General features: G+C 40.6%; 1 long non-coding RNA gene across 1 annotated transcript in view; it reads left to right on the forward strand.

Moving 5' to 3' along the window:
* The window catches only part of LOC121087888, a 37,750-nt gene that overhangs the window by 5,921 nt on the left and 14,902 nt on the right, over positions 1-16,927 (forward strand). The window contains exons 2-3 of the long non-coding RNA XR_005827784.1: positions 11,597-11,681; positions 14,270-14,456. This is a non-coding gene — a long non-coding RNA (uncharacterized LOC121087888). The remainder of the gene's footprint in view (positions 1-11,596; positions 11,682-14,269; positions 14,457-16,927) is intronic.

Here is a 16,927-nt window from a genome sequence, read left to right on the forward strand (position 1 = left end):
AGGTAACTGGAGAGAATGGTCTTACCTGTACGTCCCTTGTTTTTGCGTGGTTATTGCTGTTTGCAGAGCTCTGCAGATGCAGAAGTAAAGACAGACTGGAATGGAACTAAAATCCCAAGTCTTACCACTTCTGTGATGCTTCATCCAGCTTCACCAGCTGCTGTGACTGAAATCTTGGTGGGGTTTTTGTCATTTAATTCCTTACATAAGGCCTGCAGTTTTTAGCCAGTGCACAAGCCAGAGATCTGCAGACACCCATCTAAACTCAACAGAACTTGTTCTGTACTTACCATCTCTCCTCTCAGTCTCCTTACCCTATTTTTAAATATCCTCACAAATCCTTCCTTCAGGCTTTGTTCAGGAAGTAACTAACCATATTAACGCAAACCATATAAAACAAGCATCGTTACACAAGGCCAGTGTATGATACTATTCATTGATACCACTAACTATGATAGTATCGTTCTCCTTTTTTGAATACTTTTTTTTTACTGTACCTTTCCTTTCTGATGTTTGTCTTTTCCCAGTTGACAAATGTGGGGTTTTATTCTGTTTCTTACAAAACATGAACCAGCTTGGCTTTTCTCATTAACTTCCCTGTTATTATAAGGACTGCCATCGGTAACAGCCGTCACGTTAGCAGCATGGTGCTGGGAGCCATGTACATTAGCTAACCCAGGTCCCCTCTTAATGGCAGGATGGAAAAATATTGCAAGTTCATGCTTTCAAGGCAGGGGTGTTTTTTTCTTCAACCATTTTGTAGGATTGCAATTAAAAAAAATGAAATTCTTAAGTGTCTGGAATCCAGAGAAGGCTGAACTCTGGCTCCTTTTGCTCCAGGGAAGCCAAGCAGCCGTGAAACCGTAGAGGACTGGAACCATTTCTTTCTTGTTGGTAAGATTGGCTAGAGTCAAATCCAAAAGGGGAGAGTCTTTTACGCAGTCGTGCAATTTATGACTCCATTGCAGATTCTCCTGAAGAAAACGATACATTGCTGTAATGGTAACCAGAAAAATACCTTGAGGTTTTAAAATGGGATGAGCAGTTCATGCTAGTTAGAGTAATGAATGATACAAACTGCACTGAAAAACAAAGCAAACACATTGTTTCAACTAGCACAGCAAAAAAATTAGATATAAATTAAAAGTAACTGCAGTCTTGTGGTCATTGTTGGTTATTTACAAGCCTCTAGAAATATTTTCTCTATCTGCCTTTCTCATCAGAAACTAGTCAGTTACAATAAATAAGTCTGAAGATGGAGAACATCAAATAGTGAATCATTATGGCATCATTATGTAGGAAGTGGTAATGAGGGGAAGGCCAAAAGTAAGCTCACAGGCTTTTCAGCTTCAGAAAATCTATTTTTAAATTAAATTGAAATAAAAGCCTTTTTTAATGTAATTATGTGGGAAAGGTAGTCGCACAATGAAGAGGTATTTGCAGCCTGAAATTCAACTTCATGCTATTCAGAATATTTCTAAACAGGAAAGAAATAATTGCCATGTCATTGAACTAGTCATGGAACTGTGTAGGTGAATCTTCCATGAAAGAAAGAGAAAGGTAGTCTGGAAGTGTGCTGATTCAGAAGTTTCTAGAGGTCAGGGAAAAGGGAAGATATTTCATTTAGATATTGTTTGGTAGCAGCAATGTACATGCATTCCTTATTAATTCTCACTTTAATTGCATAATATATATGCTTAATATTTTATTTATGCATCTATAATATAACATGAAAACATATTGATATGTAAAAACTGCATCACAAGAAAGTATTTTGGGAGCAGCATGGCTGAGTTTGGGGTTTTGTGGGTTGTGAGGTTTTTGTTTTCCAATTCTGATATGGAATTAATTTATTTTTTTTCTTCTGAATCAGCACAAGAGCACATTTCAAGATGCTTAATGGGTTTCTTTTCAGGATGAGAATTCAAACTTTGTTAAAAAAGCATTACATTTGTTGCAAATCAAATCAGATATTCAAAATGTGTTCGGCTCCCCTGAACATCAAAAGGAGTGATCAGCAAGTTCCAGGCTTGGTCCTGATTTGACAATTTTAAGGTAGTGGTTTTTGACATTGCCTAGACAAACCTTGCAAGGTCTGCAGAGCATTGCTCCAAAGGGATAGACATCCAGCAGACACAGATAAAATGAGCCACTGGTCGTCAGGAAAGGAGCTGTTGATGTCCTGTTCTGCTTGGGCTCTATAGAAGATGAAATTGGGAAACTGATGCCTACACTTGCCAGAAACTGCAGTCTGATCACGACAGTCAGGACTGATGGCTTTGATGGCTGATAGCTTCACACAGTCCTCTCCTGTGGCTGTGCTGCTATTAGTTAGAGCAATGGGCCATCATAGCTGGGAAAGTTTTTGCCATTCAAAAGAAAAATAAAAAAATTGTCTGGTCTGCTTTTTAATTCAAGTATTTCTTCTTTTTAATAATTAGTATCAAAGCAGGGCAAATTGGGTGGAAAATACACTGTTTGAAATGCCTCAGGTTTGCTCATACTGGTGACTCTTGAGGAAACCTATGTATCCTGTGCTTAGTATTGGTAAGTCCTAAGAGTGTGATTATCTTTGAGCATCTGAGTACCAACCTGAAGAATGAGACTTGGGAACGTGATCTCTTTTCCCAATCTTAAATGTGCTGTAAGGCAACGAATGACTAAATTTTCATTTTGTGAAGTATAAGAATAAGGCAGTTGTTGTTCAGGAGATGTCACTCTTGATTTGGCTAATGACAGGGATGAGAACTCAATTTTTTGGGTAAATGGAGTACCAGTTCACCAGGCCTACATGAAAAATTTATAGGTAATAATAACAACTGGCAATGGGAGATGACACGCCACTGGTCACAAAAGGACAAGCTATAGCAAATTGAGTCATAAAAAGGTAAACCTTGGTGTTACTTCAAAAAAAATTATCAAAATCCATTTCAGAATATGCAGCTTGGGTTCAGAGCAAAACTTACCATTTCTAATAAGGATGTGAAAATTTTAACATTGAGAAGTACTTTTTGTATGGGACTCACACCACTTAATGTCGAGGAGGTGAAGGTAACAGAGATGCTGAGCAAGAGGACCAGTAGTTTGTTTTCCAGTTTAGAAATATCAAACAGTTTCCCAGAGTAGTGGTAGTTATCTCCTTTGTTGTGCACAACTTTGAATCCTCTTCCCTCGAGCGATGCATTGGCTTTGCTGTGCTTGTTGTATGGAAAGGTCTAAGTCACGAATCTGAGCAGACAATACTAACTTGCATGTTTCTAAGGACCCAGAAGAGAATGAGGATCCATTATGCTAGGTGCTGTCTAAACACATAGCCAGTATTTAAAGTCTGAGTAAATAAAAGAGGAACAGAAAAGTTCAGTGACACACGACGACCCCGTGAGAAGAAGCAATGGTCTGGAGTCAGCCCAGCTGCTCTGACTTCTAGTCCATTGCCTTTTCCACTGGATATTGCCATACTGACATCTTGGATTGTGTAAAAAGTATTGGATGATATATACCAAATGGGAGGCTTATCACAGTTACATTAAATGTTATCTCTACAAAGTCTGGCACCAGAAGGAATTAAAAAACAGACATCAAATTATAGACACATAGCTGGATCCTGAATGTATCTGTTTAGTGCACTAATGTATAACTGCTTGATTATTGACAATGAAATCCTCATGCTGCTACTCATCTCCACCTGTCTCAAAATACATTGAGATCAGTCCTTAGATTTATTTCTTACTCTGTCTCAGGTGTAGCAATTAAAGAATTGTTCTGTATTGCTGAGAGCACCAGATGTGTGCAGTGGAGCATCCTATACTGACAAACATTTTGCTTTTAATGGTTCCTTTGGGTACACATTGGCGTCTGGTTTTATTTTTCTGTTTATACTTTATTTTTCTGTTTTATGGAGCTGTTTCCTTGATGGGTTTTTTCAGTTTCTTGCCTCGGAGGATGGTTTGAGGTAGCATGGCTTATGGCATAGCAGCATTAAGAGCTGTCTCCTGTTTCTGTTTCCAGTTTTAAGGTCGTCCTAAGTTCTTTCATTTGAATCCTACCATATGAAATAAGAGCAATGCAAAATTCTGACTGATTCTGGAACCTGCACTGTGGATCACGCTGATGTCTTCCTGGACTTCCCTAATAATTTCTTGATGTCTCTGGTCTTCCTGGACCTGGAACTACACTTAACAAATATATGACAAGGTTCCTTCAGAGCAAAGTCAAGGAGCAAGGTTTTTCGGTCACAGTAGTTGCAAACCTTCTTTCACCCACACCCTGGAGGCGGTGGGCACTTAGGACGTGTCAGGTGGCTTTTATTCCTCAAAGTTCGTTTGTAGTCTTTTTTCCCTCCCATCTAACTTTCAGCTGGTTCTTCATTGCCAAGTGGAACAAGATGCTGGGTTGCAAATCTCAGTGTTAGTCTAGTGATGAAAGGCTGGAGTGCAGCAGCAGGCATATTATAATGATTTGGAGAAATCAGATCTATTTTTCCCTGGGATATTTTCTACCAAATTGAGAGTACCATGATGGATATGACTAGGTGAGAAGAGCCACAAACTATGTAAACCTGTAAATAGAGTAGAAAGTCTTTCCTGACCTCTGCAAGTGATTGTCTTACTTCCTAAAGGGTGGAATTTGGTTACTTTGGCTACAGTATGAGCACTTTAAAATGTTGTTTGGTGTGGTGGATGCTATTTTTCCAAAACAATATAGGCAGTGAAAAAACAGATCTTCACACAGTTATTATTTATGAGTATCAGGTGTATCATGATACTATGACCCATGTAAATCTAACCTGGGAACCTCTTATCTTGCAAAAAACTCATTTATTTATTTTTTCAAACAACAGTTCAGGTAAAACCACAATGAGCAAAAGATTAAAGCTCTGTCAGATAAAAAGCAGTGCTGTACTATTTCAATTATCCTAGTTTTCAAAAGAGAATAAAATATGCAGTAATTCACACAGACAACATAAGTATTGAATAACCATTGCAATGGATTGTATTAATAGATACATAAGATGAATAAAACCACGTTTGATTTAGTCCTCTGCTGATGGTGCCAGTGGATTACAAGGACTAACCTGTCTACTGCAATGTTACCCGTCAAATAGCTGTAATTCAAATCTTTCCCTTTTTTTAATTTTTTTTTTTCCTTCCTAGGAATACAAAGTAGCCATGATAAATAACTGCTTTTACATTGTTTTGTTTTTCTGGAGACTGATCCTGATCTTACCCATCCTATTTCATGCCCATGAGTATTCCTGTTGATTAAGGTAAGAAAGTTGGGGGGGTTTCACACCTATAAATCATTTTGGGATTTGGAACCATGATGTATCGAATTAACCCCTGCCCTCACTCAGCTACCTGTGCATCCACTTGGCCTGATACCACATGACACAATCTGGGCATAAGTCTGCGATGGGAACCCTTGAAGCACAAGCAGGAGCCAGGGTCCCACTGACTGTCGGTGAAGATCAGGTCCCACGCTGTGCGCTCTCCTTCTGTCTTGTAGGGACATGCATTCTGAGGGTGAAGAGTACCAGGCATTCAGATCTGTGCATGGCATCCTACTCCTTCATGCTGACATGCATGGACTGTTTCCTAGATCATTTATTTTATTTTAAGCTATTTGAGAGATAGTCATTGAAAAAACTCCATGGAGTTCACCTTTATAAAACACTCCTATCACCAGTTAGCAGGCTATGGATCAGGCTTCCAAGATGTTGCAGATATGATTCATTTCCCTCTTCACTGTGTGGCGAAAGCCGCGTGCGGTCAGGAAAAAGTGTTTTGGTGGTCTGAACCAGGCTGCACTCTAGCATCCCTGCATCCCTGGCCCTGGCTCTTAGTGGCTTCATGGTCCCCCCTTGGTGCTGACCGCTTACAGTAACATCCCCAGCAGGTTGAGGACAAGTGGGAGTGATGTTAGTAGGAGGTTTTCTCCTCCTATCACCATGGATCCAGGGTGGTGCAGTGTGCTTCAGGGAGCAGAAGCATTGAGGCTACACGTTGATATTCCCCAATGTGTTCGAGAAGTGATAAATCATACTCTCCGTTTTGATTAGCTTTTCTCCACCACCAGTGGCTTTTCAGATCACATTTAGTGAAAGAATCACCCGCGAGTTGGCATTAGAGGTGTGCCTCTAGGAAATATATTACCTGAATTAAACTGTGCTAATTCAGAAATAGCTTTTCCACTTTTTTGTTGCCCTTGTTAGGGAAAAATGCTTCGCTTTAAACTCCAGCTAACTGATTACCTGCCAGTTCTGAAGCTGTGCTCTGAATTAATCTGCTCCAAAAGCCAACAGAGATGACTTACGTTTGGGCACCTCGCAGGAAAGCAGGGAGATGAAAAGCCTTCGCAAAACTTTGACAAACAACTTGGAGTGTTTGACCAACTATGCACAGCTGCTGCTGCTGCATGAAGAATGTAAGTAAAATGGAGACAAGAGGTGATCAGCAGGGAAGGCAGCTTTTGTATCTGCACTGAGCATTTTATTTTCAGGCAAGGAGAAGGAATATGCTGAATTACCTGTAGGAGGTGTGCCTGCTTTGGCTAATAGATGTACCTGGTTTATGCATTAAATCCTAACCGGTCAGATCCTGTATCGACGTACACTGGAACCCCTCTGAAGCCAGTGGAGAAAACACTCATGCACAACACTTTAATTTGGTTGATTTCATCCCACCCATTTAAACCTGCCTTTACAGGCTTGTTTGCAGAGTGGAACCGAAATCTCTCTGCCCCCTCCAGTTCCTGATTTCAGGCGATGATGTCTCCTCATAAACCCTGGATGCGATAGCACCAGCGTGACCCATCACTTCATTACATCAACGTGCAGAGATATGTATTGCGCTGAGGAGGAGTTTATCTGGTCAGAATGGATCTAGTCCAGGAACAAATAAAGGAGTTAGGAATCTGATTATTTCTGGGCCAGCTCTGTATGAATTACAGCTTCTCAGTTTTCCTCATGTCAGCTAGTTTAACTTTGCTTTGTTTTCCCTCTCCACGCAGGAGGTGTATCTTGCTAGCAGAGGCTTCTCGATGAGTTCCACCATGAAGCTGATTTCTTAACACTGCAGTTATTGGGAGATCTGACCTGGATTTGGTATCAGGTTGTGATGAAACTTACCACGTTTGGTGTCTTTTGAGCACCGGCTCTTTTGGGGCATGCTGAGCTTGTTCCAAAACTGGGGACCCACCTGGCTGCTGGGCTCAGGGGGTGTGCGGTGGTTCCCCAGACACACCCTGCCTGGAGCAGCAGCCTGATTTCCTCAGCTTTGTGCAAATGAGCTATCCTCGAACAGAGGCGGCTTCCTGATGACCAGATACAGCGGGTTTTCTATTGCATTTCTCACAGCCAGCATGAAGGGATTAAAGGAAGATGATACGTTAGGCTCCAGGCTGCTCCGCACTGGTTCAGGCATGAGTGGCAGGGAGAAAAGCCCATTTCCATTTCATTTAATTTCTCTAACTTTTCTTTATGATTGCTTTCCAATGATTGCAGAGGTAGTACAAGGCCAAGAAGGAACAGCTAGGTTGTTTAGTCTGATGAGTATCGCTTGTTTATTTCTTCCAGGGCATTAAATTTTCCCTATATTTGCTTAACAGTTTATATTTGACTAATGCATATCTTTCAGAAAGACATTCAAACTTGATTCAGTGATTGCTGGAATTTCCTATGTTTTCCAAAACATTAAAAATTACATCAGTGAGTCAAGAGCCTCCCCTTGCAAGATTCTTCTATGCAAGTTTTGCAGACTTGATGGCTTTAGCAGACATAACTCCTGCAGGTACTTGCTAAGGTTTAAAAGTATTTAATTGGTCTTGAACGTATCGTGCAGCTCTCCAAATGCAGGACTGAGATATTTACTGATCCCTTTTGCCTATTCTGCACATTTCAGTTGTCATTTCCAGGTAGGCTGAGGCTTGTATAGAGGAATTGTAAACTACAATGGTTTTCAGCAGAAAAGGAGATGTTGCTAAGGGGAACTCGTGGGTGTACATCCTTAGCTGCAGCACGGTGACAGCTCTTCAGTTCCTGCTTTTGGCACCTCTCTTAAGTTTATGCCTGTTCTGAAGTTTAGAATAAGCAACAACTATTCCACAGAAATGCTTTTACCCTTCTGCAAACTTTATGTTAACTTACCAAGTTTTTATTTGATTGGGAAGCACTTCTGCAGGGCCTTACGGAAACGTTGGCTGGCTGTTTGTCCTGCTCCCTCCCAGGTGTGCACTGCCTGCTCCTAGTGCTTCTGGGTCTTTTTAATGTGCATATTCCTGTGCTGCAAACAGAACTGGAGAAAAGCTAACTTGCTTGCTTAATTTAGTTTCAAATTCTTACCCTACTGGGGAGTTAATCCTTTTCCAGGAGGTAAGGAGCAACATGCGTGTGTTTTTTACTGGTATCAGTCAGCACTGGTAACTAAGTACCAGGTAATATCTTCAATATCATCTTCAGCACTTTGGTGTAGAGATTAAAACAAATACCTCTTATTACAGAAAACTGTTTGAAAATGTGCGTAATGCTACAAGCTCTGGGGGCTGGCTATAGAGGACATCTAGTGTGTACCCTCAGTGAAGACTGCTGTCTTGAGCTCCCTTGCCTGATTTCTGGTACGTTGCAGATTTTTGGCACATGGAACAGGATTTCCTAGTGCCAAATATTAAGAATAACTTGGGGAAAAATTAGCATCCAGCTCCAAAGCCCATTTTGAGGTGTCATGGTGAGCAGTCAGTGGTGATGCCCTGCTCCTGCCACTGCCAGCGGGGATGGGAACAACCAAGCCAAGTCACTGCAGTACCAAACCATGCTGCAGGCTTGCACCAAGTCATTGAGTGGGAAAGCTCTCTTACTTCCGCAGCAGCCGTATTAACTTAGCAAACTAATTTTTAAGCGGGTAGAGGTTTAGATAGAATTTAGGAAAAGTATTTGGATTAACAAAGAATGCTTTGATTTTAGGGCTGTGCCTTTTCTGCCATGTTGTCTGAGAACGATGGTGTGTGGAGAAGAGAGTCCCTTGTGGCTATTTATACCAGCCTGCCAATGAAAATCTCCCTATCAGGTATAACTGGTGCAAATCATACTTTATCATGCAGCAAAAACATAAGCTTCTCCAATTCTCTTTTCTATTGATAAGACAATGGTGTCCTGTGCATAGCCCTTCCTGCAAAATTCAGGTTGTGGTAGAAGGTATTATGTACACCAGCAAAGTGTTTCTGTGATGGAAATATTGTCTCAGACCAGGATAGGTTCTGTTCTCAGCTGAAGGTGGGAAGAAAATCCTCTGGGGGGAAAAAAAAAAAAAGGAAAATATTTAGAGTGGTTTTGTGGTTTTATTGCGTCACCTTCTAAAATAGATGTGAATTAATCTATTCAGGTTCTTGTCCTGTTGTCAGTTGTTCCTCGTGATAAGAACCCTTGTGTATTTTTAAAACACCCATTCATGCATCTTCTAATTTTTAAGTACTTTTCTCTTAAAATTAAACTTGAAGATATGAATTCTAGAATTATGGCAGTCTAAATTTGTTACGAATGCCTAAAATATAATTGTATTTTCTTGTTAATAAGCCCTTACATAAAAATAATGGTTGACTATATATTCACTGCCAAAATTCTGAAGAATGTCAAGTCACTGAATGAGAGATATTACTAGCTAGACACCTGGTATTGGAGCTTCTTGAGTAATAAACCAGCTTTTGACAGCTGCAGCCTTTTTTGCAGGTGCAAAAAGAACATTTTATTCTTTTTATTTTATCTGCTTAACAATACTTACTGACCAGAATATTCCAAGTAAGGAAAACAACTGTGAGTTGAAAGAACAGGAAACTTTGTTTATCCTCTCCCATCTTCTGAGTAAAAGCTGTGTGTAGGAGTCTGAAATTAACTAATTCTGATCTTGGAGAATGTGGAAGCAAGGAAAGCTCAGCTGGTTAACAGCTGATATTTGCACTGTTAGGTACACCAGCTGCCTCAAAACACAAGGAATATTTTGATAATATTTCCTAAAATATGCAGGGCACAATGTAGTTCTATTTAAACGATTATGTTCTTCTGAATATTTTTGTTCAGGAGCAGCATGACACAAAGCACATATTAAAAGTTAATCAGGTGACCAGAAGTGTCATGTCCTGTTTCCTCACAAATCAAATGTAAAAATCAAAACCCAAAATAATTGCTGAGGTATAGAGTAATGTAAGTATGGTTTTAAAGTATTCTTGCTACTAACAAAAACAAATATTAAATACAACCTCAAAGCTACCTTGCTTTGCAATTAAACATTTCTATTAGCTGACAGCCTCAGAGAAAAACAGTTCCTTATGAATATGTGTTGGAAGGCACAACTGCAATGGAAATTGAGTCACCTAAATTGGGATTTTCTGGTTCTGATTTAAACCACAATTAACAAAACTGATTTAAATCAAAGCGATATAAATTGGTTCGTCCTGCTTTAGAACTAATTAAGGATGTGCCTTGAAAGCATGCTTATATCGGTGCTCTGACTCAGTGGGTTCTCAGAATCACTCAAGTCTTAATAAATCACAGCAAGGGATAGAATTTTTATTTAGTTCAATAGTCTCAATCTCTGAATTTAAGGCCACTGAAGAATAGATTAACATTTATAATTGCTAGGTTGATCAGTAACGCAAATTAAAAATGGGGATTTCAAAACAAATTAACCTTTCCAGCACATCATGTGGAGACAGACAGACAGTGAAATCATTGAAAAGGCTCCCCTTGTCCTTGAAGTGTTTTGCCACAAATCACCGTATCCTCCGTGGTGCTTTACTGCTCTGCAGCGAGTAGCCTCTGGAGTCTCAATGTCCAAAAAATAAACTGATAACTGAAAGAACAACGTGGATGGTCTGAGGCTGGCAACTTGCTGCATGGGCTACCATTGCTTAGCATCACTCCAGGCAGACTTGTATATTTTTGGACTAAGATTAGGATGTTTAGGCTAGGGCCAAATAGGTTTATGATTAGATATGTGCAGGCTCTGACCTATTAATTGAGGCTCATGCTTCCCTACATCCACACTCCACATTTAATGAGACTTTAAAGAAGTAAATGGAAAAAGGATCTTCTGTACCTGCCCACACACTTTTCTGCTTCCAATCTGCCCATCCTGTGTGTTGCTAAGAACCTTTCAGTGCTCAGTTGAGAGGCGTCTCAGTCTTCTCCCAAAAGCTGTCCCTCTTTGGGATGCCACATGGATGGAACATGACAGCATGCCAATATGGTCTGTGTGGTATTTATTTATAAAATTAAGAACTAGATCCCACCTGCAGAAACCAGCTGTATGGGCTCAGCACTTACAAATGTGCCAGGCTTCTTCTTGGGCAGAAACGCAGAAAACTGCAGAAGATGGAGTGGATTTTGATGGCACCATCAAAATCTGAGAAGGTCCAAGACTGTTCCTTCCATGCTCAGATATCTACAGAGATGGGAGATACTGTCAAGTGCAAGAACATGTTGCAGAACCCTGTGGAGGGATGTATGGGGAAAGAGTGGAGCAGTCTAAGGCTGGACAACCACGGAGGGAACGGAAAGAGTGATAGTATCACCTATTACATCAAACAGCTTTGGTCTTTTCTCTTGCAGGTATGCCAGCTCCTGGGAAGTTCTTGTTAACTGATGTAGCTGATGAGGACTCCAAGCTCCCTGTGAGTTGTTGTCCCAAGGCAGTGTAAGTACATATGATGTTTCTGCCATGGTCCACAGGCTCCAGGAAAATTGTTATTTTCACATCTACAGTACTTTGCCCAAATTTTCAGTTCCTATGGGTAACCGTTAGTACCTTCAACGTGCATCACTGATGACTGAAGTGGAATGTGGAAGAAATGTTTCCTTTTTCTCACAACTTAACTGTGTGCCTCCACGGTCCTTACCAGAACTGAGAAGTCAGGAACCAATGTGGAGTATGCGACCCATTAGTCTGACCCTATAGAAAATATTAGATTATGCAGATGCTCATGCACATCCTTTGTTTAACAGTAGAGCTATTGAATAACTTGACTTTTTTTTCTGTGAGTGAACTGACACATGGGAAAACAGGTAGTATTGTCTCCTGATCCCAGGGCTCCAGGAGATATAAATAGGGACTGAACAGTGGTATTAAAAGCTTCCTCTGAACAGAATACTTTTTTTTTTTGCTAAGTTTATAAACCGAAATAAAACTAAACCAGGCTAAACAGACTGGAATGAATGCAGAACTGCAGCAGGTATTGTCATCACTGTTCACAGAAAGCGAGTGGTATTTTGGTTAACAGAAAAGCAGAAAAACAAAGCCAGAGAGGATCCTTAAAGGTGTCCAAACTCAAGTGGTGGAAATGAAAAATGTTTTCCTATGTGGTAGAGCGCAGATGGACAAACTAGCTCCTGCCACCGTGGTGCTGATGGCGCTGGTTGAGGCTTGGTGGCTGGCTGTGTGGTGCACTCATGGGCACGGCATCAGGTGTGGGAGGTGGGGACAGACCTCTCCTTCCTGCCAAGGCCACAGCAGCCACTTCCAGCTGAGATGCTCTTGGCTTCTGGCATCAAAGGATGGCAAAAATGGGGGGTTGGTGAAGAAAAGCTGATGCAGTGGCTGTTGATAAGGCTATGGAATAGTCAGCCAAATACTTGGAAGGATTTTCAGAAGTTTTAGTAGATGATACAGGGTTGCTATCCAGAAGAAAAAGGTACTGCTGTCTTGTTCAGTAGATGCTTCCAGCTGCTTATAATGGTATTGGCCATAGCTAACTAATAGATGGAAAACTATTGCTTTTTCATGCATGCAAAGGTTATGCAGCTTCCATAAACGTTCAGTTAAACGTGCCCTGCTTTGCACGCCCTCCCCGCACACAGAGGTTTTACAAAATCAAAGCTCTTTAGTATGGTTAGCCTTTCTGGTCTACCTTATTACTAATATTTACACAGATGCACTGGCAAAAATAAATTTATTGCAATATTTATTGGACTGAATTTGAGGTTATTTGTAATGTGGTTAGATGGTTATTTATTAGACATGTTACAGCAGCTATTTAACACTTCTATAGCTGTCTAGATGGTATTATGACATAAAACAGTATTTATTGTACATAATGCAGAAATTATTACAGGAAGAGTAAATGCTAAAAGAGAAAGAAACAACTATCAGAGTAATGGAAGGACAAAGAACAAAAATGTAGTTTTAAAGACCAATTCTCAGCCAGACTGAGGGAGGGGAATATTTAGGATGTGAGGAAGTCCAGGTGCAGACTTTAAGTTCTCTAAAGTGCACCAGCACTGTGCCTAACAGCTGACCTTTCCCTCGTGAAATGGACATTTTTCATTTAGAAAAGGAAATGAGAATCTTCTTCTTTGATTTTTTTTTTCCACTGATTAAGTAGAGTTAAAAAGTTCTATGGCATCATTTTCTGCAGGGAACAATTTCACAAAAATCAAACATTTCACAGGCAGCTGTTACTTTGACATTGTTAATGTTTTATGTTAAGGTGGTATTGGCTCTTTTATTTCACTGTGATGGATTCAAATGGCAATGCTTTTCCATATCTGTGGGGTTTTAGCTCTATCTTCCACTGTTGTGTTATCACAACAGTTTTTTGCACTGTCAGGTGAAAGAGCTTTAGTTTTAAAGCTTTAGTTTTGGTTCTTATTTAAATCAGAAGAATGAATGCATGTATTGAATGTCCCATGAAGAAATCTGGATGAGGCATGCCTGTAAAGAAGAGAACGTAAGGGCAAAAATTTACCAAAAAAATTATATATATAAAAAAAGTTTCCTGTAATCTTCAGAAAATTCAGATTCTTTAGGAAAACAAATCCCCTATTTTTGTATACAGACACAGACCATCTTAAAATATTTCACCAAAGCAAGTCAGTCTCATTACTTCTGTTTAACCGATAGACCCGTTTCTGTGGGAGGATGCGGAGGAGAGAGGAAATGAGGCCGCTTGGAAGGGTTTGCAGGTGTGAGGGTGAAGCTGGGCAGACGTCGGTTTCCATTTCTCCTGATGCTGAGGCAGAGGAAGGACGGAGCGTGGGGTGAAGGGAGTTGTCCTCCTTTTCCTCACACCTTCTTTTTACACTTGCTTGTGGCAAAAGAGCACTTTTGCAGAGAGTATCACTGTTGTGCAGAAGCAGCAGACCCCATCCCAGCTTTTGCTTTTCCAGCCTAATTCAAGTTGTTCACCCAAAGTCCCGTGGGACCACCTCCCCTGCATACACAGTTAGCTCATCATGGGACAGCAGCTGTTGACCAACAAATATGTATTTATCCTTTGCTTTTTGCAGATGGAAGAGCTGAAATACTCTGGTCTTTAGATGATAGAGCCTTGAATGGTGTAGGATGAGATGCTGAGTAACGTGGAGGCAAGAGGACATGGGGAAAAACTTCGCTCAGATCACACACGGACTGGGAAGAGTTTTCATGATGATTTTTAAAAGAGTGTAGCTGCCAACTAAATTCAAGTTAATGCTGGTGAGAAATTACAGTAGGTAACTCAAGGAGACTATATATTTTCTTTAATTCATTAGCTGCCCTTAGAGGGTTAAAGAGAACATAACTAAAAATAATTACATAGGAGTTATGGAGCTCAAACAGAATGTGTTACTCTGCTCACACAAAACTTGAAGGGAGACAAATGAGAGAGGATTATTAGCATATTCTATTTTTTCAACAAATCTTACAAGGAAGGAAAAATATAATAATGTGAAGGAGCTGAAGATTCTTGTTTCCATAATAGCTGTATCTGCACTATCCTACCTGAAAAATTTATTCTCTGTGGGTGGTGATGCTGTTGAATATTTTTTCTTTCTTACCCATTCTGTTTTTCCCCTGTAAGCAGCAATTTTGAGTATGTATATTAACCTGAAATCCTGTCTTAGCTAAAACTTTCTTTGGCCGCAAGGGCAAGGACTCTTACAGGGAGCAAAGAGCAACGTGCAAAAGTGATCAGCAATATACTCACAAAAATTCATTTTTCTTTGAGCTCATTCATTCCAACTGTTCTCTTGAGGCTTGATCCGGAGCATAGAGAGATCCAGAGGGGGGTTCACTGGGCTGTGGGTCAGGTTTTCAGGTCACCTGTACATGGCAGGTGGTGAATAATGAGCAGCATGCCACACGGTCCCAGCTCCTCGAGCCTTACCCTGACGATGGAGGTAAGGATTTGGCCACTGATTTCACTAAGTGCAGCCTTAGGGCTGGAGGAGAGCATGGCCACTCGTCACTTCTGCAGCAAAAGGCTATCACAGACCTTACTGATCAACAGGCTGGTGTGTCCCAGTAAGGCAGTTGACCATGCCCTAATTAACTGGTTCAAACTGTGCCCCGGAATGTTTTCTCTGTAGAGTTAGCTCTTTTATGGATGGCAACAGTCCAAGAAGTTGTTAGAGTCACTGCTGGGACTTGATATGATTACAAATATATTTCCATGTGTAATTATGAGTATGGTGATGGCTGATTTGTCCCTCCCACTGTTATAAACAGGCTGGGATTAATACATGTATTTTGCAAACAGAGGTACACATACTGAAAACTATTTAGGGTGGACTTTTCTTCTTTTTTTTCTTTCTTTTTTTTTTTTTTTTCCTTAACAGTATCCTTTAAACCAGTTCAAAAAGTTTGCTTTTGCAGACAGAAACGTCCTTCTCTTTAATCTAGATAAGGTATTTGGGTTGGAAAAGGGATTTGGAGGTCCTGGCCCGCCTTTTTGTGCAACCATGTGTGAACCACTTTGAGCTGCCACCCTTTGCTGTCCTACCAAGCATTGCCTTGCTTTGTTAGATTTACAACTTGTGGGAGGTGGTTACCATCTTCTGCCTTTGCTGCAGACACCAGCATGGTATGATCCAAGACCAGGGGTTCTGGATATCACCACGATAATCACGATAAGGGTTTGGGAGCCTCTTGGTCAATCCCAAAACTCACTTTTTTGCACAGCGGCAGAAGCAAGTCCTTGGTGCCTTGGTGACCTGCCAGCTTCTAGCCTGTAGCATCCCCATGGGCACCCCTTTCTGGTGTCCCATTGCTTTCCATACATTGAATCCTACTGGTGTCACAAGGATCTGGAAACAGATTACCAAACATAAGTCAGATTACTCCATGGCAGAAAAAGAAATGTTCAAGCCTGGAAACACAAGAGTTAATATAAAACTAATTTCTCTTACCTACTTTCCAAAGACACCAACCTTTCTATATAAATTCCTCTGTCATTAATCTAATAAAGCTCTACTTTGTTCATAATTTACTACGCCCTTCAATAAGCATTGTAATATTTGTGCAGGGCAAGTATATAAATCATTGTTGCCCTTCTCTTACTTTTTCACTTATCTGGTTCTTTCAAGGTCACTAACCTACCCTATAGCTTTCATCTGGTTTAAATATTTTGCTGTTACCTTTTACACCTCGCTTCCTCATTTACACCCATTTAGATCTCTGCAGCTGCATCTTCTCGAGTAGCTATTGATCCATGTCTCTTTGCTAAAGGTTACTAACTTCATCAGCGGTAATGATACAAATTACATCTGTTAGGGTTCACTCACACCCTTTTGCTGGTCAGAAAAGGGGGGCTGTTTTCTGGTTTTGTTGTTATTGACCATCTTCTCTGCCTAGGATTATCTAAAACACAGAGAGAAAAATTGTATTCAGTAAAATAGTCTCATTTTGACACGTAGGCTTTCAGCGCCCAGGTCGTGCAGAGAGGCTAATCAATCCCTACTGACTTCCAAGGGCCTGAAATGTAGCTGGGTAAGGCCTCAATCCAGAAAGCACTTAAGGATATCCTTACGTAAACAGATGATCAGTCCCATTTTCGGTACAATTTGGTGAGAAGTGCATTTCAGAGTACAGCATCTCAGGGGATGCTGCTTCTTGCAAGGGCTGTGCAAGACCAGTCTGTACCAGCTGCAAATGCAAGCTGTAGTCCAAGGTGTCTGGTGTTCTTGCAC

This window comes from Falco naumanni, chromosome 4 (genome assembly GCF_017639655.2).
Source record: "Falco naumanni isolate bFalNau1 chromosome 4, bFalNau1.pat, whole genome shotgun sequence".
In the NCBI taxonomy this organism is placed as follows: domain Eukaryota; kingdom Metazoa; phylum Chordata; class Aves; order Falconiformes; family Falconidae; genus Falco; species Falco naumanni.